The 24,902-nt window shown below is 40.4% G+C and overlaps 1 protein-coding gene across 15 annotated transcripts in view; it reads left to right on the top strand.

Annotated features, from left to right (window-relative positions):
- Positions 1-24,902, top strand: part of LOC105466614 (teneurin transmembrane protein 3) — a 2,765,046-nt gene that overhangs the window by 1,993,941 nt on the left and 746,203 nt on the right. For all 15 annotated transcript variants that reach the window (XM_071092800.1, XM_071092799.1, XM_071092798.1 and 12 more), the window contains one exon: positions 6,034-6,113. The gene's annotated coding sequence lies outside the window, so the exon portion shown is untranslated. The remainder of the gene's footprint in view (positions 1-6,033; positions 6,114-24,902) is intronic.

The following is a 24,902-nucleotide window of genomic DNA, read 5'->3' as shown; positions in this document are numbered from 1 at the left end:
AGGACAAGCAACAAACTTTAGTTTTTGAAACATTAGAATTTATGAAAACATGAATTTTGGAACTCACTAACAATAGACTAAACAAAACTCTAAAAATTCTGCCTGTTTGACATGTATATGACATTATCTATTGGCTAGTGTCATTAATCTCACTTCCTAAATTTCACTTGAGTCTTTTTAATGTGAGGGTTTTAGATGCCCACAGGCAACTGTTGTATCAGCAGTTCTCTTGCTTCTGCTATGGCTGTTGAAATAGCTCCCACTGAGCCTTCTGTCCTTTTTCAATCACTTTTCCAAACTGCAGTCAGGGTAATATGCTCAAAACACAAACATGATGACAAGGTCTCCTGCTTAAATCCCTCCAAAGGTTTCCATTGTTCTCAGGATGAAAATCAAAATCCTAATATGCCCCACCACACACTGCTTAGTTCAGTCCCTGTGACACCCAACCTCCTGCTACACCACCAAGTCAATGGCTCTGAGCCCCAAAACTGACCTTCTCTCACCTCCTCAAACTCACCATTCTCCCTTCTATCATGGGGTCTTGTGCAGGCTCTCCCCTCCTTCTGGAAGATTCTCCATCCCAGCATCTCACTCTTGCTCTATCCAACCTAGATAAATCCCAACTTCCAGATCTGTTAGAAATGCCACTTCCTCAAGGAGCCTTCACTGGGTCCCTTGGTCCTCTGTGCTGTGGCCCTACAGCACGTATCGTCATTGTGTGTGTACAACTGCATCTGTGTGTGATAATCTGATTTTTCTTTTTTTCTGAGACGGAGTCTTGCTCTATCACCCAGGCTGGAGTGCAATGTATGATCTCTGCTCACTGCAACCTCTGCCTTCCAGGTTCAAGCGATTCTCCTACCTCAGTCTCCCAAGTAGCTGGGGTTACAGTCACCCGCCACCATACCCAGCTAATTTTTGTATTTTTAGTAAAGATGAGGTTTCACTGTGTTAGCCAGGCTGGTCTGGAACTCCTGACCTCAGGTAATCCACCCACCTTGGCCTCCCAAAGTGCTGGGATTACAGGCATGAATCACCGTGCCTGGCCAATAATCTAATGTCTGTCTCACTACATGAGGGCAAAGGCTGTGCCTGGCTTTAGATCCCCCAAACCTAAAATGACACATAATATGCACACAATAATATTTGCTGAACAATGGAATGAAGAAATAATTGCAAACACTTTTCAAAGAATCTGGCATTTCAATTATCTAGTGTTATCTCTGTAGCATGCAAAGACCACTTGCACACATTTTGGAAACACTTTTTATAGGAACCACTGCTCTTGCTTTCTTCATGTGTTAGTCTAGTGTTAAAATGGCAAGTGAGACCCAAAAAAAAGTTATTAATTTTGCTGATTAAAAAAATTACTTAAATATTTCTCAGCCACAAGTTTATTAAACTAATTTATCTTGCTGATATTTTTTATGACAAGCTCAATTTACTTTTTGAAATTGTTTTGACAGTTAACAGATCTCAGTGTATTTTTGCCAGCTTACTTCATGGTGTGTTGAAAACTGCCCTAATCTCTTAAACTTCGTCTTCCTCTTGTGTGTTATATACTTTTTATAAAGTATGAATCTTCCTTATATTCATTTATACTAACAGGATGAAAAAAATAAAAATAATGGAATTCTATATAGGTGTATTCTCATTCTGTTAAACTGTAAATAATTCATATTCTCTCCACCTTCAAACTCCTTTTTTTTTTTTTTTTTTGACATGGAGTCTCACTCTGTTGCCCAGTCTGGAGTGCAGTGGTGCAATCTCAGCCCACTGCAACATCCATCTCCTGGGTTCAAGCAATTCTCCTGCCTCAGGCTCATGAGTAGCTGGGACTTACAGGCACGTGCCACCACGAACAGCTAATTTTTTGTATTTTTAGTAGAGACAGATTTCACCAGGTTGGCCGGGCTGGTCTCAAACCTCTGACCTCAAGTGATCCACCGGCTTCGGCCTCCCAAATTGCTGGGATTACAGGCGTGACCCACTGCGCCCAGCCAAACTTCTTTATCAAATATATTGTAAGTACAGTTTTAGATTCTTTGGATCATATCACCAAACTTCTATATCAAATGTATTTTCCTAGTAGATAGTTGTTTAATATCAGCAGAATAAAGTTTAATCATTTTTCTGCAGGAGTGAGCTACCACCTCAAGAGCAAGGCAGCAACTTTCTTTGAATTATTTGTCTGTTTGTATTGGCACATTTAACTGTTGTTTCCATACATTTTTTCCTATGGTGTTTAGCTAGTGAATTTACACAGGGAGAACCCGCATCTTACTGTTACACTCACTGTGATTTGTTTGAAGGTAAAATTGAAACTTGGTGAGAAGCATAGGACATACTCATACATAAAGACACTGAGGATTTAAGAAAATTTTTTAGTTTTATTTTTAGAGACAGGATCTCTCTTTGTCACCCAGGCTGGAATGCAGTGGTGCCATCATAGCTCACTGCAGCCTCAAACTCTTAGATTCATGCCATCCTCCCATTTTAGCCTCCCAGGTAGCTGGGATTACAGGTGTGTGCCACTGTGCCTGGGCCAAATTTTAACTACCTTAATGATAAAACAAAGAAACAAACAAACACCTCTCATTTACTTTTTCTACTTTGCATGATTTTGTTCAAGTATTTTTAACATAACACATTTGTTCCATCCTGTATTGTTCATCTCCAGATAGTCTATGCTAATTGAGAAGTGAGTTGACTCTAGAAGAATATGACTAGCTTCATTCTGAGTCCAGTCTCAAAGATCCATTGGCAAAGATTCATTGATAACTTCTTCTTACCAATCAAAATTCTGTTCCTGGTCTAAAAAGCAATGATTTCCGCTAACTCGGGCAAAATTATTTCATCTTTATTTATAAATATTATTAACTATAATTTAGGATTTCAAATCATTATTAAATATACTAGTATTCTTTTAAAGGCTTTACAAATGCTAACTCATTTTATCCACATAACAAACCCATGAGAAGGTATTTTCTGTCCATTTTAAAGTGGCAGTAATTAAGAATAGACCATTTCAGAGTCTCGCTCAAGGTTATACTGACACAGCTGTTCTGTGGCAGAGTTAGAGTCTGTTCACAGGCAGTCTGGTTGTAGGTCCTGCACATAAAGCATCTGGTACTTCACTGAGCCTATGACATCCCTGCTATAGTAGGGCCCACACTGCAACAATTACATGTGGCAAGATCTGCACGGACTTGAGTGCAAGACCAACGCAGAGCTATAGACTTCTTGAATATTTGAAAGAAACTAAAATACATATTTTATTTTATTATGATTATTCTTTGAGACGGAGTTTTGGTCTTGTTGCCCAAGCTTGAATGCAATGGCGCAATCTTGACTCACCGCAACCTCCACTTCTCGGGTACAAGTGATTCTCCTGCCTCAGCCTCCTGGGTAGCTGGGATTATAGGTGCCCACCACCATGCCTGGCTAATTTTGTATTTTCTGTAGAAATGAGGTTTCTCCATGTTGGCCAGGCTAGTCTCAAACTCCTGACCTTAAGTGATTCACCCACCTTGGCCTTCCAAAGTGCTGGGATTACAGGAGTAAGCTGCTGCGCCTGGCCATAAAATAACGTTTTTTAAAAGATGAAATTCATATCCAACTTTCTAGAAACCCTAGAACACTTGGGTTTTCAAGAGCCATCTGAGGTCCGGAGCTAAAGTGTTCACTCCACCACTCACTTTATTTCCAGGGCATGGTGGCCCAAATGCCTCAAGATGTTTGAATCCTGTTTTCTTGGTTGAAAGACTTTTAAATTTTTTCTTTCAGTAGAGGAATACTGATCTGTGGACACGGATTGCCACGTACCCGAGTTAAATAACTTTTCCCTGCTGAGGAAACCATTTCCAATGTCAGGATGCCTCATCTGTTCTCCCACTACCCCTTGATGTTTTGTAGTAAGCCCCCTTCATCGGGTTCATCACTAGCAGTTGTGTGCTGTGCCATGGCAGCACTGGTGCAAAAAGTGTGCTTAGGTACATGGCAGTCGGTCTGATGTAGTGGGAAGGTTTTTAAATAAATAAAAACACCGATGACATATATGCAGTAAGCTATTTCAGGTTCCCACTGTGTGAAAAAATCAGATGAATTAATGCAAAAGAGAAGACAAACATGAATGATACTATAACATATGTGTAGTGATAGATATGCACATACACATACAGACATGACACACACACAGCACGAGATAGCCTGGAATAGACGATTGTCACTGACATGATTGTGAAGAAGAAAGCCCAGGAAGTAACCTCATTCCCTCCACTGATTCTTTATCTTAGAGCCACTTTCCTGTCCCTGTCTGGTACCTAGCACAATGCTTAAATGAACAAAAAGTGCTCAGCAAACATCGGTTAAATAAATTAATAATTGAAGAAAGAGAAAGAGGAAGTTCAGAAGGGAGGGAGGGAGAAAAGGAAAGGAAAGGAGAGGAGAAAAGGAGGGGATGGAGGGGATGGGAGGGGACGTGAGGGGATGGGAGGGGACGTATGGGGAGGGGAGGAGACAAGAGGGCAGGGGAGGCTGAGGTGAGGCAGGGAGGTGAGGTGATAGGAGGGGAAGGGAGGACAGGGAAGAGCAGGGGAGGGGAGTGGAGAGGAGAAGAGAGGAGCGGAGAAGAGAGGAGAGGAAAGGGAGAAGGAAGGGAGAAAGGGAGGGAGGAAAGGGCTTAATCAATCAATTGAACACACAGTCTGGTTTCCGAAGTCATCTATTTCTTTCCTCTTTCCCGTATCTTCTGTGCCTTCTTGACTTTCCAGTTTTCTGCAAAGCAAATTCCCACCTTGGGTTATTTCTCAGTGAGTGGCTTACACAGAGTTTCTTGGGAACCTCATGGAAACCTCCCAACAAGGTCTGGAATAAACCTATTCTATTCCATCTCCCTAGATTTCTATTTAATCTTTTGTGCTCATCTACTTATAACACCCAATCAGCCTCTCGGGTCCTTTTTCACACTTCTCAGTTTCCCAAGTCACCAATTTCATTCACGCCACCACACCCAGCCCAGCTTTCTGAGAGAAAAACTAGTTTTCTCCCAGTTTCCATTTTTCTGATAATCATATTGCTTATCTCTTAGTCAACAAGGTTCAAAACTAAAAGTAATTTCTTACTCCTTCTCTTTGCCTCTCCTAAATCCTCCATGGTTTTCTTTTTTTGTCTGTTTGTTTGCTTATTTGTTTGTTTGTGTGTTCTTGTGTTCATTTTTTGTTTCTTAATGTAAAGTGAGAATTAGGAAAAGAAGGGGGACAGAGAAAATGGGACTCACTGTTTGACACTGGAAACTACTCCAAAAGACCGAATTGCTAAAATGAGAAACTCAAGGAATTGATTTACTTTTGCTGTGACTGTGGTTTAAAATGACTGAGTGACATGCAAAAATAAGAAACTCCTGTATTTTTTTTCTTCAATATTTTACCAGAAACAAATGTTTGTAAGTTCACACTGTAATGAACCTAATCCTGGGCTCTAGGAACACAATGTAACCTAAGATGTAATTAGAAGAAAGAGAAGAAAGTCTATTCCAGGCTATCTCGTGCTGTGTGTGAGTCATGTATGTATGTGTGTGCGCGTGTCTATCCCTACACATATGTTATAGATCTTCAATGTAACCTTGATCTAATTCCTGTAACATGTCATTGGGATTTGCAACAGGGACAGGGATGGGAGGGCCTTTAAACAAGATAGAAAGGTGGCAGAGCTTAGGTAAATTCTTAAAGATTTTACTTTTTGTAATGATAAATTACCATATAAATTTATTCATTTTAAACTACTGGAAAAAAAGCAAAAACTATATGGACACATAAAATAAAGCTCAGCTTAACACACTGCTTGGGTAGCCTACAAACATTGTTCCTATGGTTATTAATAATCTTTTCTGTATAATTATAACACATCAATGGTAATCCCTTGTTATAATACAGCTGATAATTTTTTAAAAGTATTAGAACTAAAATTATTCATGTAAACCATCTTACCAAATTTTCTTCCAGTTTATGTGTTTTATTTACTTTATTCTAGATTTCCTGCTCTTCTAAGACAAAGTGATTTAGAATTTCTGTGCAAGCAAGAGAACTAAAGACCTCTTTAAAGAAGAGAAGGTAAGTCCCAGGAACCAAAATGTCTCCAGTCTTAGAGGCTTCTTCAAATATGCAGCTTGTTGGTCTTGACAAAATAAGTTAATTTCACAAAGCTACAGTTTACTTTGCAGTCCATTACTTATGCTATTACCCTTCATGAATTAGCTTTAGGTAAATGATTCCAAAAAGTATAATTAATCTGATTCTCATACTATTTCTACAGGCTTTTCTTTTTCTGGAAAATTAGATGAATGAGGACATTTGAAAGTAAAAAATCTCTGCATTTTGACTAGAGAGAATTTTCTACCAGGATAGGATAGAATGATCACAATGGATTACAAAGTGTGTATGGTGTGATGTGGTGTGTGTGTGTGCATGTACACACACGTGCTTTCACCAGTTTGGAAGTGATTTGTTGGAGAGTTCTCTTGTTCTCAGGAAGTCTTAATCCTTTCTGATCAGCACTTACATGTCAACCTTAGAGAATTAAACCTGTACCTGGTTACTTTTTTTTCTCTCCTTGATATAGCTCAATGCATTTTCTCAATGGTAACCATGGTCTAGTAATTAAAAGCCTTTGAACCTTATGAACAGATTCATTTAAAACCATATTCTGAGGGCTTTCCACAAAATGGAAAGTGTCTTCTACCAGGAAGCTACAAAAGAATTTACAAGAGAAAATCTGCTAAGTGTCCCGCTCAGGATGAGTGTACGGTAACATGCCTAGAAGATCCAGTGTCCTAGAGGAAGTCATTCACAAAGGGCCTGACTCTTTGGGCTTAATGGGATGAACTCTGAATTTCTTTGCTTTCTCCTAATCGATGGTGTGTTTCTTATTTTAATACAAAATTTAGCAAAAAGTTTTTATGAAGTAAAGTACTTTCTACATAAATTACAAAATAAATATAAAAATATGTAGGAATGTTATTTCTTTTTGATGCTATTCATTGAAAGACAATATATTAAATTTTTAAAATCATGTCAGAAGTTTAGAGGGCATGCATACATCTTAAGAGTCTATGACAATAACTGTGGTTTTGTCACTGATACTATTTTGTGTTCAAGTTACTGGATCTGAATTAATTTTCTATCCAAAACAAGTTATCGTGTGTGTGTATGTGCGTGTAGTGTGTGAAGTTGACGCTAATTCAGTATTACAAAAAGAGTTTTTTGCTATTCCATTTAAGAAGAGAAAAGATAAGATAGAAGGTCGTCTTTTTTTTTTTTTAAGAATAAAATTGTGGTGTAATTTTGTGTAGAATAGCAGCAACTACTATTGTTTTATTTGAATATCCATATCAGGCACTGCGTTTTTACATTTCCCCTAAGGGCATCTCAGAGAAAGGGAATAAGAGAGAACTTTAATAAGCATTGCTGCATGCACACATACACATTCTTACATGCCCAGTGAGCAATTAATCAAAACGAAAATAAAACTCTGGAATGAATAGCCAGCTACGTTATGTGCCATCTTCTGCACACAGGGAAGCTCTCTTCCCTTGATCTCAATTTAGGTAACAGTGAGACTTTTATGTTAAGCTAAAACAGTTAATGCAAAGTAGATTTTAATAATTTACCGTTGTGTATTTCTTCAGTTATTGTTCTTTTAAGATCCTCTGTAAGAATTTTTGCACTATATTTTGCACAACTGCCTGTAGAAACCAAGACCCTAGAAATGTGCATGCAATATACACATAACCGAGATAAGTGATGATTTATCTAAGTTGCTCTGCTGATATTTTCCTCAAATCCTCCTCCTGACTTCTCTTTTCATTCAAATGTGAATCACAACACAAGCATACACTGTGAAAAACCTATCTCTGTCTAGTTTTATAATGGACTTCAAATAAATTAAATTTTTAAGACAAATTATTATTGAAGTATCCAAGGAATTAGGTGCACAGTTCCTCTTATTACTAATGGGAGCCACGCACCTAATTTCAGGCACTCTGAGCTAAAATGTAATCACCTGTGTGTTTTCTGCTATAAAACTATAACTCAGTATTCAGTGCAAAAGCAATCCTTGGCTCTCCGAAGCCCACTGGAGATGAGATTCCTTCAGGTCTTCGGCATTTCGCCTTAGAAAAAGCACTTCCTATGAAAGCCACTATAATAAAACATGCCATCCTCCCCTTGCCTTGTAAGTTCTCTCTCTTCAAATCCTTCTCTTGCCAGTTCGTGAATTCCGCTCTTCCCACGCTGGGAGCTTCTCTAGGACAAGCCCAGAGAAGTTCATCTTTAACAGCTAATATAGAAACTTGAATGTTATAATGATCTTCTGAGATACATATTGAAGGATAAATTTTCTTATGTGATGGTTGCAGCTATGGAGGAGGCTACTACCTTTAAAATACACATATAAGTATATATCTTGATGAAGAAACAAAAGTTACCATCCACATACCACCAAGCTCTTCCAAAAACAAGGAGAACAACGACATGCTTTCTAACCTTGGGAAATCACAAAAAAAAAAAAAAAACCACACACACACCCCAACAAAAAGAAAAGAAAAACTTCAAAGGAATTTCTTCAAACTATATTGTTTAGGAAGATTTCTTGAGTGTGCCTCTCCTGATTTAGAGCAGATCTAGTGGGTATACTCTTACTGCATATGTTTTAACTAATGCTTTCCACTGTGATTATGAATACACTTTACATGTCCTAAGGTCACCCAGATATTTTAACTAAGCCTAACAAATACTCAGAAACATGTCCTAGATGAAATTATGACAAAATAATGTTTTCCAAAAATGACACTGAGAATTAAAGATCACACAATTCCCATGGCACGGAATCCTGCTCTTGTTTCCGAGAGGTGGTGAAGGCAGTAGAAAACATGTAAAATGTTATGTGATCTGTTTTCAAAATGGAGAAAAGGAATATCATAAATAATTGAAATCCCCAGATTAGCCAAGGCTATCATTTTTTGTCAGTAAGCTCTACCCTTTCCCATGCCTTCCTAAAATGGAACTCAAGATTGTAAATCCTTTGGCTTGAATAAAAATTCTTATTTCTTTTTCCTGACGTATTGTCCAAAAGGGAAAGGGAAAGGAAAAGGGAAATCAGAGAGCCCACGTGATACTCAGGATGGATAGTCCCTCCCTGCCTCAACAGGGATTGGAAGCTGATACATCACTATCTAGCGCATAATCAAAGAAGTGGATGAGATGAAAGAAATAGCATAAATTAACAATGTCAAAAAACATCGTAAGCCTCTGTGATGATTACAAGTAGCTCTACGTTTGTTGTCTTGTAGAACAAAAATCAGAATGGCTGACTGAAGATTTGACTTTTTCATCTGGATGTTTCGGTGTTTTGCAAACACAGCATTTGGTGCAAGGGAAAAGTTAGAGTTTTAAATCTGTGGGACACAGTGATAATTTTTCACTCTGCTTCTCAGTCCTGCCCTTTGGAATGAGCAGGGCTGTCTCTGAGCCTGAGCATAAGGAGTGTGGTTCAATGCCTCCATACTGTAACTTCGTGAAGTTTTCAGTCTGATTTCAGAGAATCCTGAGGAGGGTCTGTACCCAAGGAAGCATTCGGGCTGATTGAATGCTTTCATTGTGAATGTTTGGATCTGACTTCGTAGAAGGGAATGTCTAAGTATGATGTCCATGTCTGTATCCTCAACTCAATTAAAAAAAAAAAAAAGATTAAGAGGCTAAATAGATTTTCTTGCTGAAGTACATACCTATGAAAGAAAAGGAATAAAAGACCGATGTTTAGAAAAAATTCTCCTTTGTTAGGCCGTTGCTTTTTTTAAAAGGTGAATTGAGGCTGGATCGTGATTTACTCTACATTGGGAAGTTACAGAGTGAGCAAAATGGACTTGTTGGGGCTGTCCCAAGGACAGTGAAAAAATGGCAGAAATAACTATTTAATGCAGAGAGGTTGTTGGCAAACTCACTTTGAAATATGTTAAAAAGCACTGTTCTGAAGTTTATTGTTTCAATTTAGTCTGTTATCAGATATGAAGCATTAACCTCATAGACTTAAAATCCAGGCCGGGCACAGTGGCTAACCCCTGTGGTCCCAGCACTTTGGGAAGCATAGGTGGGACAATCGCTTAAGCCCAGAAGTTTGAGACCATTCTGGGTAATATAGTGAAACCCCATTTCAACAAAAAATTTAAAAAGTAGCCAGGTATGGTGACAAGTGCCTGTAGTCCCGGCGGCTTGGGAGGCCAGGATGGGAGGATCACTTGAGCCCAGGAGGTCGAGGCCACAGTGAGCCATCAACAGAAAACAGTCAGGACAGCAGCAAAGCAAGATGACCAGAGGCAAGGGGACAAAAGCTTCTGTTTATTAGCTCAGGAATCACAGAAAGTATTTCCTAGGTTATTATACAGTTTTTTAAAATATGTGGTACCTTTTTGCTTTCAGTTTTCTAATCAGTAAAAATAAATACAATGCTACATGAGGTACCATTTTATATCATGAAGATAGTATGGGCCTTGGAACTAACTGAGTGAGATTCAGATTCTTATTCTATCACTTTCTAATTCTTACAAATTGGAAATATTAGTTATTTTTCTATATCTCAGTTTCTTAATCGGTACAATAGAAATAATATACCTCCCTACTATTGTTTTATGAAGACAAAATTTGATCAATGTACTAAGGTATCTGTAAACTAATGCTCAACAAATTGTGCATTGTAAAAGTACCTTTAGGCCAAGATGGTAATCCCAGCACTTTGGGAGGCTGAGGCAGGAGGATCACTTGAGGTCAGGAGTCTGAGACCAGCCTGGGTAATATAGCAAGACCCTAGCTGCACACAAACTAAATAATAATAACAACCAGGTGTGGGGGCATGCTCCTATATCCCTAGCTACTCGAGAGGCTGAGGCAGGATGATCACTTGAGTCCTGGAGGTCAAGGCTGCAGTGAGCCACGATCCTGCCACTGCACTCCAGCCCGGGTGACAAAACGAGACCCCGTGTCTATAAATAAACAAATGAAGATACGTTTGTACATAACACAATAATTTGTGCCGGTGGCTCACGCCTGTAATCCCAGCACTTTGGGAGGCCGAGGCGGGCGGATCACAAGGTCAGGAGATCGAGACCACGGTGAAACCCCGTCTCTACTAAAAATACAAAAAATTAGCCGGGCGCGGTTGTGGGCGCCTGTAGTCGCAGCTACTCGGGAGGCTGAGGCAGGAGAATGGCGTGAACCCGGGAGGCGGAGCTTGCAGTGAGCCGAGATCGCGCCACTGCACTCCAGCCTGGGCGACAGAGCGAGACTCCGTCTCAAAAAAAAAAAAAAAAATAATAATAATAATAATTTGTGCCTATTACTATTATTTGAGATAATTATTTCACAAGAGCACCATGTCCTATAGCAGGTTTCTATTTTGAACTTGCAATCCTCAGACTTTTTGGGTAGTGTGCAGATATTGCCGATGTTCTTATATTCTCCCATATTTTATTGACTGAGAAAGGATGAAATTCCACACTTTGTGAGTGGAAGAAAAAAAGAAAACAGGCAATGCCAAGAATTTTTCTTTTTTGATGGAGCAGCCACAATTCCAGCATGCCAGATCCTACCTCCCTGATCACACTGCAATAAGATTTAGGGAGGTGCAATGAATGTTGAGAGCTTTACCTCTAGGAAATGTAGCCAATTGCCAGTTTTCTCTTGAAGTCATCTTTCTTGTTAGGTTCTGACTAGAAAGTTCTGCTTTAGGAAAGATTACCAGAGGTAAATATGCCTGACAAATAGGAGGGTTAGAAGGGATGGTCATGTCTAGCTTCAGAGAACTCCACTACTAAAAGGACTGTGCTAATTCCACTTGCTGACACTAGCAGAAAACATGGCAAGTATATAGGAAAAGCATATGTGTTAAATGCATGAATAGGCTGGGCGCAGTGGCTCACGCCTGTAATCCCAGCACTTTGGGAGGCCGAGGTAGGTGGATCACGAGGTCAGGAGGTCAAGACCATCCTGGCCAACATGGTGAAACCCCATCTCTATTAAAATACAAAAAATTAGCTGGGCATGGTGGTGCGCACCTGTAGTCCCAGCTACTCAGGAGGCTGAGGTAGGGGAATTGCTTGAACCTGAGAGATGGAGATTGCAGTGAGCCGAGAGTGTACCACTGCACTCCAGCCTGGTGACAGAATGAGACTGCATCTCAAAAAAAAACAAAAAAAAGAAAAGAAAAAAGAAAAACAAAAGCATGAATAAATGAACCATTTTCCTGGGAAATAATATAGTAGGCAGCATCTATTCTAGGAGCACAGAGATGGCTTTGAATAACCAAGACTGATATTCTTAACGTTGTGTAGAGGCAGCAACTCCGAATTCTCTGACCTTGACTCTTGGGTTTCAGCATCGTATAAGTGCATCGTACCCCATTCATCTGCTATGTATATCTCTAAACTGAGCCTGATCAGACTATAGGTGCTTTCAGATCTTTTGATTGAAATCCTTTCCAATTATGACATGATTTATGAGATACAGTTTTCCACAGCTGATTTATCTCTTGCTTTGTGAGCCTGACTATATAAAAAATGTCACACCAAATGAGCTCAGTGATCCATGCGGCCCAGTCTATTCCCCGCAGTGGCCCCGAGGAATATTCTATGGGAGTTTGTGGTTGCCATTCAGATATTACCTAAATAAACCTCTTTAAAAACCCTGATAATTCACCAATAATCTCTTATAATAATTCTCACATAAGAATTCATTTAATCAATGTGAAATAAGCTCAAAGTAAATTTTCATAGCTTCCCCCACAATTTTAGCAAAGTTCCTTATTGTACAAATTTAGATATTCCAGAGTTCAAACGATGATGGATACTAAACTATGATAAAATATGATTAGCCAGAAAATAATTGTTCTACTAACGAGTATATTTATTTAGTAAGCATTACAAGTATATGTGAATATCAAAGTAAAATATGGATTTCATGGATGACTATCTACTTCCATTTTTTTCTTTCTCATTTTCCTAAGAATAACACCTCCTCAGTTTACAGATTTTACATTTACTTAATCCAAACATATAGATATTAGCAATCATGCTTTTTGTTGATTTATGACATCTGAACAAGACTAATCGTGATAAATTTTTCAACTACAGCAAATTTTTAGAAGAGTTAGATGTAAAAAAGAAAAAAACAACTCAATTTGTAAACATAACAAAACAAGGTTGAATTCACAAAGGTGACTTCAATCGAATACCATGTTCAGGGTAAAGGATATGTTTTTGTACCTCTATAAAGGAAACTTTTTCCTTTTACACATATACCATTCAAGTGCCAAAAAAGAAAAATCCCTCTCAGACACTGTTTATTGAAAGAAATTTCGTGAGAGCCAATCTCACTTTTCCAGCAGAGCAGCAACCTACCTTTCTAAAGGGAGAGCAGATGATGCTTTTGAAAATACTGCGGGCATGTTGCAACACATTTATTTAAAAATACTGTGTCTATTAAGCCTGAACACTTCAAGTAAAACCTCATTGTAAATGGTGTTATCACCAGGAATGGTAAGTTGTTTTCACGCAAGAAGTTCAAAATCTGCTCTGATGTGGTCAATTAGAGGAGTTTTCTATAACTCCTTAGGACCAACTAAGGGTACATTTTGTTGTGATGTTTTGAATAGTTGGGTTCTCGTATCCTTCTGACCCACGTAGCATGGGGGAGTCAGGCAGCAGCTGGTGCTTCTCAGAGTCACTCAAGGAGACTGGCAATTTGTGTGCTGGCTTCTGTGTGCGTCTGTTTCCATGTCCAGCTGTAGATCTACCTATCACCCTTTTTCTCTGTTCAATTACTTACCATTGACACACTTCGGGAACAAAAGTTCTTTGGTGCGAGCATGATCTTAGGGTAGATTTATATAAAGTGCAATAGGCCTTTATCCGAAGAATGAGGTGTGCAAAGAAAACCCTGAATCAGAACTCCCTCTTCTGTATCAGATTTTGACCTTAAGACCTACCTTAGCGTAGCTTGTAGCCAGTTTGAAGAGTTGCTTTCCTTTACCCTGGAAAGGGACAGTGGGAGGTGGGCGGGGAAAGCACTTCAGCTATTCTGCTCTTCAGAGTGGTCAGCAACCTAGTGTCGCCTGGAATTTCCTCCTGGGTCCTGTACCCCCATTCAAACACCACCCATTAGATTCAGCAGGAAGTTCAGCGTGCAAAGCACTGATGCATGATATCTGTCACTGACATGAGCCGTATCCCTGCTCTTGATGGATTTTTAAAATCACAATTACATTAAATGCCAAATCTCAAAATCAAGGTGAAGTGGCACTCAAAGAGAGACCTGATTACCATTTAAGAGGAAAAGGAAAAGTCTAAGAAGGATTGGAGTGCCAGTCACAGATCTCGGCATCGGCGACAGCTTAAATGGTGTTTATTTATCTTTACCATGAGTGAGATCTGTGGCTATAGGCAAATATCTCTTGGGGAGTATCACGTATAAATCAAGGAACAATGAAGAACTTGGTGCTGATCGCTTCAGACTGAAAACATTAAAACTCAGGCATTGGCCTGTGGCTGAGAAAATTGACTTAGAAGAGAAATTCAGTCCTTAAAGGCAAGGGCATTTTTTAAAAATATGGGTTTTTTTAAAATTAAAAAAATTTTTTTGAGGCAGAGTCTCACTCTGTCTCCCAGGCTGGAGTGTGCAGTGGTGTGATCTCGGCTCCCTGCAAGCTTTGCCTCCCAGGTTCAAGCGATTCTCCTGCCTCAGCCTCCTGAGTAGCTGGGATTACAGGCACCCACCACCACACCCAGCTAATTTTTGTATTTTGAGTAAAGATGGGGTTTTACCATGTTGGCCAGGCTGGTCTCAAACTCCTGACCACAAGTGATCCGCCCACCTCGGCCTCCCAAGTTGTTGGGATTACAGGTGTGAGCCACCACACCTAGCCTGAAAATATGTATTTACTTAATTTGTGTGTATCCCTTGGAGGAATGCAAAAGATGAATCAAACATTTATCGGGCCCACAAAGAGTTCTCAGATTGTTCAGGGAAGTAAGTCATAAACAAAACACATCAAATACAGTGATTCATGATATAGCAGAGGCCCAGTGACGGGCTGTGAAAATGAAGAGGAGGAAAGAGACTAGTGCAGGATTTCTGAAAGAAAATTCTATTATGGCTGACCGCGGTGGCTCACACCTATAATCCCAGAACTTTGGGAGGCCAAGGCGGACGGATTGCTTGAGGTCAGTAGTTCAAGACCAGCCTGGACAATGTGACAAAACTCCATCTCTACTAAAAATACAAAAATTAGCCAGGCATGGCGGGGCACACCTGTAATCCCAGCTACTCAGGAGGCTGAGGTGGGAGAACCTCTTGAGTCCCAGAGACAAAGGTTGCAGTAAGCCAAGACTGCACCACTGCACTCCAGCCTGGGTGACAGAGCAGGACTCCATCTGAAAAAAAACAAAATAAAACAAAAAAGAATGCAACCTTAATTTTTTAAAAAATTCTATTGTTTAAACCAGATGGCACGGGAATATTCAAATGGCCTCCAGAGATCGCCTCAGACACTGGAGATCACAGTGGCCGGCACAGGAATGTAAACTGCCCACATTCTGTTGAGTCCTCAGTTCACATCTGCTCTTGGTGTGCTGATTAATGTGGTAGAAAAATATGTTTCAAGACACCTTGGGCCAGAGTTAAAAGCAAATGAAGTCCAGGCACAGTGGCTCATGCCTGTGATCCCACCATTTTGGGAGGCCGAGGCAGGTGGAACACCTGAAGTCAGGAGTTCAAGACCAGCCTGACCAACATGGTAAAAACCCGTCTCTGCTAAAAATACAAAATTAGCCGGGTGTGGTGGCGGGCGCCTGTAATCCCAGCTACTCAGGAGGCTAAGGCAGGAGAATCGCTTGAACCCAGGAGGTGGAGGTTGCAGTGAGCCGAGATTGCGCCACTGCACTCCAGCCTGGGCAACAAGAGCAAAACTACATCTCAAAAAAAAAAGTAAATGGAGTATTTTTCCTTTCTTAAAGAGCATAATTTATTCATTTAACAAATATTTTCTAAGTGCCTACTTTGGAGGAATAAATGTAATATTGTCTGGACATTTAATTTACAGTTTTAGTAAGGTTGTCTGGTAGAACACAATTAGGTAGTTGAAGATTTCAGAAATTTTAATACTTTGAGTACTTAAGGATCATTGCAATAATTGAATTGCCTTCTCAGAAAGTCATCTCAGAGACAAAGTACTAAAGATTACCCTAAAGTGTTGTTCCAGTTTATCCGTAGAGCTCGGTGTTTTCAAAGGAGGACAGGTTTGCCTCTCAGGGGACATCTGGCAATATCAAGAGCCATTTTCCCTTGTCACCACCTGGGGAAGGGTACTACTGGCCTCCAGTAGGTAGGGGATGCTATTAAACATCCTACAGTGCATAGGGAAGCTCCCACAGCAAAGGATTATCTAACCCCAAATGTCAATGGTGCCAAAGCTGAAAAATGCTGGTCTAGGTTACATTAATATTTCTACATAAGTCACCACTTACAAGCCCCAGAAATCATGAAGATGCTGCACAGAAAAGCCTTTTGTCCATAGACCTCTTATGAAGGAACAAGCACCTGAGCTACACAATCAAAGAGCCCAGCTAAATTTGGGTCATGTCATCAGAAGCAAGAGCATAGTGTCAATGAGATGAGGGAGAGAAGGAAGTGGTAAACATGGAACTCAGGCTACAGAAGTGTGCAAGCTGATGTTCCCACCAGCAGGTGGGAAATGGGCTTCGGGTCCACAGAGGCCAACAGTGAAGCTAAATTCAGAGGCATCGTTTCTCAAGGGCCAGCTGGGCTGTTGAAGGCTCACCACCAACAGCTGCCTGTTTAATGGCAGCAAGGATGTACCTTTTCCCTCATTTTCATAGCCACAAACCTCACTTCTTCACCCTTCAGTGCTTTCACTCAGCTCTTCACCTCAGAGCTCTGCATTTACCCTGACCTAATATTCCTCCCCACCCTGTTCAGCCTTCCCCACAACTGAGTTCTCTACTCTGGGCAAGGACGTCATCACGGGATCACAGCAGATGGGTAATGGGGCCAATGGACCTGCTCTTATTGCCAGGAGTGCACTGGGAGTAAAGTGTTTCTAAGTCAAGGATGAGAATATGAACTCCTTTCTCCACATAAATATTTTTATATGTGGGTGGGGATCAAACTCTGAGTTTCCAGCTTTAAAAAGTGTCCTAAAAATCTGATAAGCTTTTGCCTTTTAGGTCTTAAAGTCCTGATCAAAGATAGCATTTAGCAGTATATATACATATATATTATAGATAATACAAATGGGATCTAATGGGATCTCATGATGTTGCCCAGGCTGGACTGAAAATTCTGGGTTCAAGTTGTCCTCCCGCTTCAGCCTCCTGCCTAGCTGGGACTGCATGTGTGTGCCACCTCTCCTGACTTTTGAGTGGTATTTTCTATGACCGAATGAAATGTGATACTCCCAGGCTATCTCAGGCAGCTGTGTAGACTCCTCTACAAACCAAAAATGGTTCACGCTGTACAGGAATTTGCAGTTGGAAAGCATATTTCCCATTCATTATCTCATTTGTTTCTAACATGAGCCCAGAAAAGCTGGGGCTCTTTCAGCCAGTGCTTAGCGTTCACTGAACATGTAATAAGCAGTTGACAAATTAACAAATGCCCAATATTTTGAAATGATAAACACATTCTGATTATTCAAATGGCTTGCCCAGTGAAACATAGATGCTTAGGGACAGCTCGAGTGCCCTGGCCAGCTAATTGCCCATCTAGGGCATTCTCACACTGCCTCTTGGGCTGTGTCTGGTCCGGGATAGACCCATGACCACAGGGGTCCACAGTGGCACTAATCTATGTCCCAGGCCTCAGGGTGGCAGCTCTGTAGGGGGAGGTGCTGTGCGCCTGAGCTTTGCCAGCTCTGTAGGGGGAGGTGCTGTGCACCTGAGCTTTGCCAGATCTGTAGGGGGAGGTACTGTGCACGTGAGTTTTGCCCGAGTCCTTTGCAGCCCCTCAAGTGTGGAGGTTGCTCCAGCAATTCCATCAGAGACAGCTCTCTCCTGCTCTCTAAGGCAGGGGAACCCTGCTTTTGATTTATTTTGTATTTCACCACAGGGTTGAGCACACACTAGAGGCATTTAATCTGTTGACTTGCATTGATCTCAGATACTGGGCTTGGCCTGATAGGAACCTTCACACTGTAGGACTCAGCAGGTCATAGGAGTTCATTTCTGTTTAAATCCCAGGCCCCTGATAGCTCCAACCAACTCTCTCTGGGGTCCATGGGTCTGGTCAAAAGATCATAGCTTTGACACTTGATGCAGTTAAAGCAAAGACATGCTCTTCCTCCAAAGTCTGTAGGTTGAAGACATAAGATGATCAAAGGGTATGATGTCTATCACCTGCTCAAAAACTCTCCCTTACCTAAAGAATCAAGCATTAAATCAATAGCCCAGCATTCCTGCCCTCATTTAGCTTTTCAAACTTATCTCTTATCACTCATTTACATCTTCCATGTGCTCCAGCCAGGCTGAACCATCTTGGTAACTCCATGCAGAAGATGCACACATTTCCCCTGCCAAGACGGCCTCTCCCTTCTCTCCTCCTGCCCACTGCCCATCTCTATATAACCCAGTCCATCTGATTTATTCATTCTCTTGTTCAACAAATATTTATTCTGGGTCTATAAGCGTTAGACGGTGTGCTCAGTGCTTGGAATAAAGAGGTGAAAGAGACTCATGGTCACCTGTAGAGATTAATTTCTTTAGCAACAGCTTACGTGAAACAAATAACTTGATTACATAGTTACCAAGTGTGAGGTACTGTTAGGAGAGAAATTAATAGGATCTTTTGATAGAGAGTAATAGGAGATTGGGACAAAAACAAATATAAAGAATGAATAAGACCTACTATTTGACAACATAACATGATGACTATAGTCAATAATAATTGGACATTTAAAAATAAGTAAAAGAGTATCATTGGATTGGTTATAACATGAAGGATAAGTGCTTGAGGGGATGGGTACCCCATTCTCTATGTGATGGGATTATTATGCATTGTATATCTGTATCAAAACATTTCATGTGCCTCATAAATATATACACCTACTATGTACCCACAAAAACTAAAAATTTTTAAATTAAAAAAACAAGAATAACAGGAGAATCTTACTTAGAAGGAGAGGTCATGGGAGACTCCTTGGGGAAGGTGCCTTTCAGGCTGAACACTAATGCCATGTGAGAGTTGGAAGAAGAACATTCCAGAACCAGAGCTCAGAGGCAGGAGAAGTTCATCTGCGAGCCTATTCCGTGATGTTTCCTCTCACCACCAACCTACCCACACTGGCTCCCAGTTGGCAATAACATTTTCTTCCTTCCATTTCTATGGATGCTAAACCAGGTGCAGTGGCTCTTGCCTTTAATCCCAGAACTTTGGGAGGCCAAGGCAGGTGGATCACTTGAGCCCAGGAGTTCGAGACCAGTTTGGGCAAGGTGGTGAGATCCCGTCCCTACAAAAAATACAAAAATTAGCCCAGCATGGTGGTGCACGCCTACAGTCCCAGCTACTCAGGAGGCTAAGGTGGGAGGATTGCTTGAGCCTGAGGAGGTTGAGGCTGTGAGCCATGATGGTGCCACTGCACTCCAGCCTAGGCAACAGAGCAAGACCATGTCTCAAAACAATAAATAAATAAATAAATAAATAAATAAATAAATAAACCTCCCACAGATGCTACGTGTTCCCCTCTTGTGATATGTCTTACTCATGCTCTGACTCAGTTAAGCTCATTTATCTCACTTCCCTTGAGGATAGCATGCATGTCAAAGTCACTTTTGAGGTCCTGCCTTGATGATCCTTGCCTCTTTCTGCTCTGGACACCCGGCAGAGGCAGACAGCTACCTTCCTGCAGCTAGGAGGTTAATGTGTCCCTAATCCACCTGCTCACAGCGCTAATTGCCTGCTCTCTTATTCAGACCTCTTGCCAGCTAGAGAAATGGCAGGACACTGGGCCATCTTGTAGGATTAAAAAGTGATCAACCATTTGACACTCTGTTGAACACAAAGACAAGTAGTTCTAGGAGTGGATGGACAGGAGCTATAAACCCATATGACTTAAGCTGGAACGCTGACTTGGAACATGTGTTACGCTTAAAATTAAAGATATGTGCGTATATCATATAAATATGATTAATGATAGCAGAAAGTGTTAGAGGAAGGGAAACAGTAATTACATACAAAAACTCATGTGCAGGAAAATACAGGGTTGGAGAAGCAAACTGAAGTCACTTGTAAATAAAAGAGTTAAAAATCATAGCACCAAAATTGATTTTATAAAAGAACAGTGTTCTGCAATTGCCTTATGATATTGAATTGTACTTGAGTAAATGAGGAGTGGTGTTCTCCTGTTTAGCTGTCATTAAAGTGCCCAGTGGTAAATGTCAGTGTCCCCATCAAGATCCCACTGAGTTACGTGAAATTCTCCAAAAAACCCTCCAACCAGAGAACGTATAAGCTCTGCATGCTCAACCATCTTAACGTGTAAAACTGACTGAGAGATCTAAGACTAACTGTATGCAGCTCAATTCCAATTTGTTTGTTTTTTAACAATGTCTTTGACATGTTATACATTATGTCACATTCCAATTTGATGAAAATGACTTCCCGTGTCCAATAAGAAATACATTTTAAGAAGCAGACCAACTACATTGTTATTTTCCTGGGTGTTTTCGATGGCAGGCACTTTGCCGCATCTTCTCGCTTCAAAAAGATCATTTATCAACAACAGAGTTAGCTCCTGGTAAAAGAGTCTAGCTTAGACTGCTGTCCTTCTCATCTACCCACCTCTGAGAGCAAACTGAAGTGTTTTGCATTTTACACAGGATAAGCCACCTTTAAAAAGACTCCAGCAACTTCAGCTCCAAGAATGATATTGCAAAGTTTGCTACTGTTCTTTTGAAGAAAGGAAATTATCTTGGCTGAAGCTAAATGCCGGCAGCTGCATGCCATGTTCTCTGAAAACAGCAAATGTCCTTGAGTTTAGTTTATCTGTGGTCTGCCTTGGTGTTATCCGCTGCTAATTCTTAGTAGTACAGAACAATTCTTAGAGGAGCAAAGAAACATTTATTCAATACAATCAGTGAACAGAGAATGGAGGGAGGTGGGTGGGGGATAATAGGAGCTGGGTAGGAAGAATAGGAATTCTTACAAAAGTTTGGAGTTAGGGGTCCTAGTGGGATTCCTCCCCCTTTTAACAACAAAGTGCAGAGTGAAAGAATATGTTCAGCTTACTTTGTCTTCCTACTTCGTTTGATCTGAAAGAACAATCAGATACGGCTGATTTCTGAAGACTGTTCAGAATAGAGAGATCTCGAATGCCCCAGTGATAGCCATCGTTGTCAACAGGAGGCATTCCAGGCACTGACACCAGCACCTGAAAACGCTCAGATGCTCAACACTTCATCTTTCATTTCAAAATCTACTGCTGGGAATTCTCTTTATACAATACATTGGATGATAAGTGTTTAGAGGGGGAACGGATCCTAGAGGAGAATAAAGCATGGACCTCAGAGACTGGGGTTGAACACTAGAGGAATCAGACATTTTAAGGTTAGAGAAATTTCTTGGAGACAGAGAGAGACAGAGAGAGAAAGAGAGAGAAATTATAAAGTGCTGCAGAAAGAGAGCAAGTAAAGAAGTTATATCCACTTAGACCCAAATCTTTATCTTTTTTTTTCTTATCTTTTTTGTTTGTTTGTTTGTTTTAAGAGACAAAATCTCTTGCTCTACGGCCCGGCTGTAGTGCGGTGGCATGATCATGGCTCACTGCAGCCTTGAATTCTTGGGCTCGAGAGATCCTCCTGCCTGAGCCTCCCAAAGTAGCTGGGACTACAGGCGCACCACCATGCCCAGCTAATTTTTGTAGAGGCGGGTTCTCACTATGTTGCCCAGGCTGGTCTCCAACTCCTGGCCTCAAGTGATCCTCCTGCCTTTGCCTCCCAAGGTGCCGGAATTACAGGTGTGAGCTATAGCACAGGGCCCCAAATCGTTTCTTTCACCTCTGGCTGGTCATGTGGTTCTCTTCCTACCTACATGCTGACTGACCTCGTGAGGTAATCACACAGTTTGGCATAAACTTCAACATAATGAAAAGTGCCCTGCACCTCAAAGGAGTCCAAGACAAGCTGGAAATCCCCATGGAGGATTCCTGCCAGAAAATTGAGCATCTTTGTAAACCAAATAAAGGCCTCAAGTGTTAAGGGATAGAGCAAATCAATAGTATTTTTAAAAATGAGTTTTTAAAAATATATATGTCATTGACTATGTTAAATATCTAAAAGAGCCATCTTATCTAAAGCGAAGAATTGGATGGCATACATAGTAAAATCATGGAACATGTTATGAGGCCTCAGGTTTTGCTAATTCTTAATTAAATAAGAAAGTAGTATCTTTCAAAATAATTATCTTGTTAGCCGTAAAATAGGCAGGATGGTATCTTTTTAGCTATAACATAGGCAGGACATTTGGAGTAGGGGAGCAATTTTCTTATTTTTTTAGGCAAGAACACAATTCTACCGGAATACATTTGATCTTATCTCCACATGGGGTGAGTTCTGGGGCTGTAGACAGTTGTATGGCTACCAATTAATTGCTTAGGAGAATCAAGAGACACTATTTGCTTCCATCCTAGCTATGTCTCTGGTGGCATAAAGAGTATATTTTTTGAAATGTAAAATTTACAAAAGTGTTAAGAAGCCAATAAGTTTTTAGGTGATATGTTGACTCCATTTCACCCAATTTAGCAACTTATTACATATATTTCATAAAATTTAGGTTTGGTGTTTAGATTCTTGACAGTGTTACAGTAAAGCTGGCCCCAGAGATAGAAGAAAGCTCCTTTGTCTAGAATATAAAGTTCACTAGCAAATGCGCTTTTGCAACTTTTTTCTTTAAAGAAGAGAGAACTATAGTAAAAATAATAAGCAGATCCTACTTCTAACACCTTTGTATATCTGTCATCCAACTCTTCAATTGAAAAAAGAAATAAAGAAACCTCTAGGAAAAAAAATTGATATTTTTATCAAATTTATTTTTAGTTAGTGTTTCATTCCCTAAGAAACTATTTAAGGTTCCTAATCTGTAATTATTAAAATGTTCCTTTCCCTTTCTGAAGGGCAACATTTTCATCTCTGAAGATGTAAAATATTGGGTAAGGTGCTCTGGACTATAATAAAAGCAGATGATAGAAATTTGAAATCGGCTTTTACTGTTTCTGAAGGAGCTAAAACAAAGTTTTGAGGAAGAAATCATAGCTTGAGTGTGTGTGTGGTGTGTGTGTGTGTGTGTGTGTGTGTGTGTGTGTGTGTTTCTGGCAAGTTAGAGTTGACTAAGCGGAAAGAGATCAGAAATTGTATCCCGGATCAGACACCCAGGGGCAGAATTAAGGAGAGGCGGATGTGAAGACAGCAGCAAGGCATGCTGGGATATGCAGGTGGCAAAGGATGAAAACTGAGAACACAGTTGGTTTTAGAAGCAAATACGTGCAATCTTCTTGCTACAGATACAACTTTAACCTTCAGTTTATGATCCCCTTGATTTTCAAGAACAAGACGCATGAATATGCTACTTATTATACTGGTTTCCTTAAGCTTTGTCTCACCTTTATTAAACAGAATATTGAAATGATTATAGTTTTAAGAGGCACATCATCACCTAAAGGAAATCAGTTTCCAAATTTCTAATCAGATTACCAAAATGCACTTTTAAAGCGCATCACAAATTCTCTTTGTGATTTTTTCTTTTAGATTTCAGTAACGTTTCTAAACAAATATTTAGGTAATTGTACATAAAAAAAGGAACAAATGTTTTGGTGCTCTACCGGAAGGGAAGCTCCACTAAAACTACAGATACTGCATACAAATGCACCCATCCATTTTGAAGACAATATTCCCAACACAAGTACTGTGGTATTTTCTTAAGAATAGCCTGTGGAGCCCTGTGCAGTGGCTCATGCCTGTAGTCCCAACAGTTTGGGAGGCCAAGGCAGGAGGATTGCTTGAGCTCAGGAGTTCAAGACCAGCCTAGGCAACATAGTGAGATTCTGTCTCTACAAAAAAAAAAAAGAAAAATTAGCTGGACATGGTAGTGCACACCAGTAGTCCCAGCTACTCTGGAGGCTGAGGCAGGGGGATCGATTGAGCCCATGAGGTGGAGGGTGGGGTTAGCCATGATTGTGCCACTGCACTCCAGCCTGGATGACAGAGTGAGGTCCTCTCTCAAAAGAAAAAAAAAAAAAAAAAGATTAGTCTATAAAATTGGCCTTATTAGGCTCAGACCTGTAATCCCAGCACTTTGGGAGGTCAAGGTGGGAGGATTGCTTAAGCCCAGGAGTTTGAGACCTAAGCAACACAGGTAGACCCCATCTCTACAAAAAGTACAAAAATTAGCAGAGTGGTGGTACACATCAGTACTCCTGGCTACTCAGGAAGCTGAGGTGGAAGGATCGCTTGAGCCCAGGAGTTTGAGGTTACAGTGAGCCATGACTGCACCACTGCCCTCCAACCTGGGTAACAGAGTGAGACTCTGTATCTAAAAATAAATAAATAAACAAACAAACAAACAAATAAATAAATAAATAAATAAAAGTAGTCTATGGCAGCAGTCCCCAACCTTTTTGGCACCAGGGACCAACTTCATGGAAGACCATTTTTCCATGGATGGCAGACAGTGGCAGATGGGGTATGGATTCAGGTTGAAACTGTTCTACCTCAGATCATCAGGCATTAGATTCTCATAAGAAGCATGCAACCTAGATACCTCCCATGCACAGTTCACAACATAATTCACTCT

The sequence above is a fragment of the Macaca nemestrina genome, chromosome 3, assembly GCF_043159975.1.
Source record: "Macaca nemestrina isolate mMacNem1 chromosome 3, mMacNem.hap1, whole genome shotgun sequence".
NCBI classification, from domain to species: Eukaryota; Metazoa; Chordata; class Mammalia; order Primates; family Cercopithecidae; genus Macaca; species Macaca nemestrina.
The sequence above is the reverse complement of the archived record's forward strand: the minus strand, read 5'-3'. Positions and strand labels throughout refer to the sequence as shown.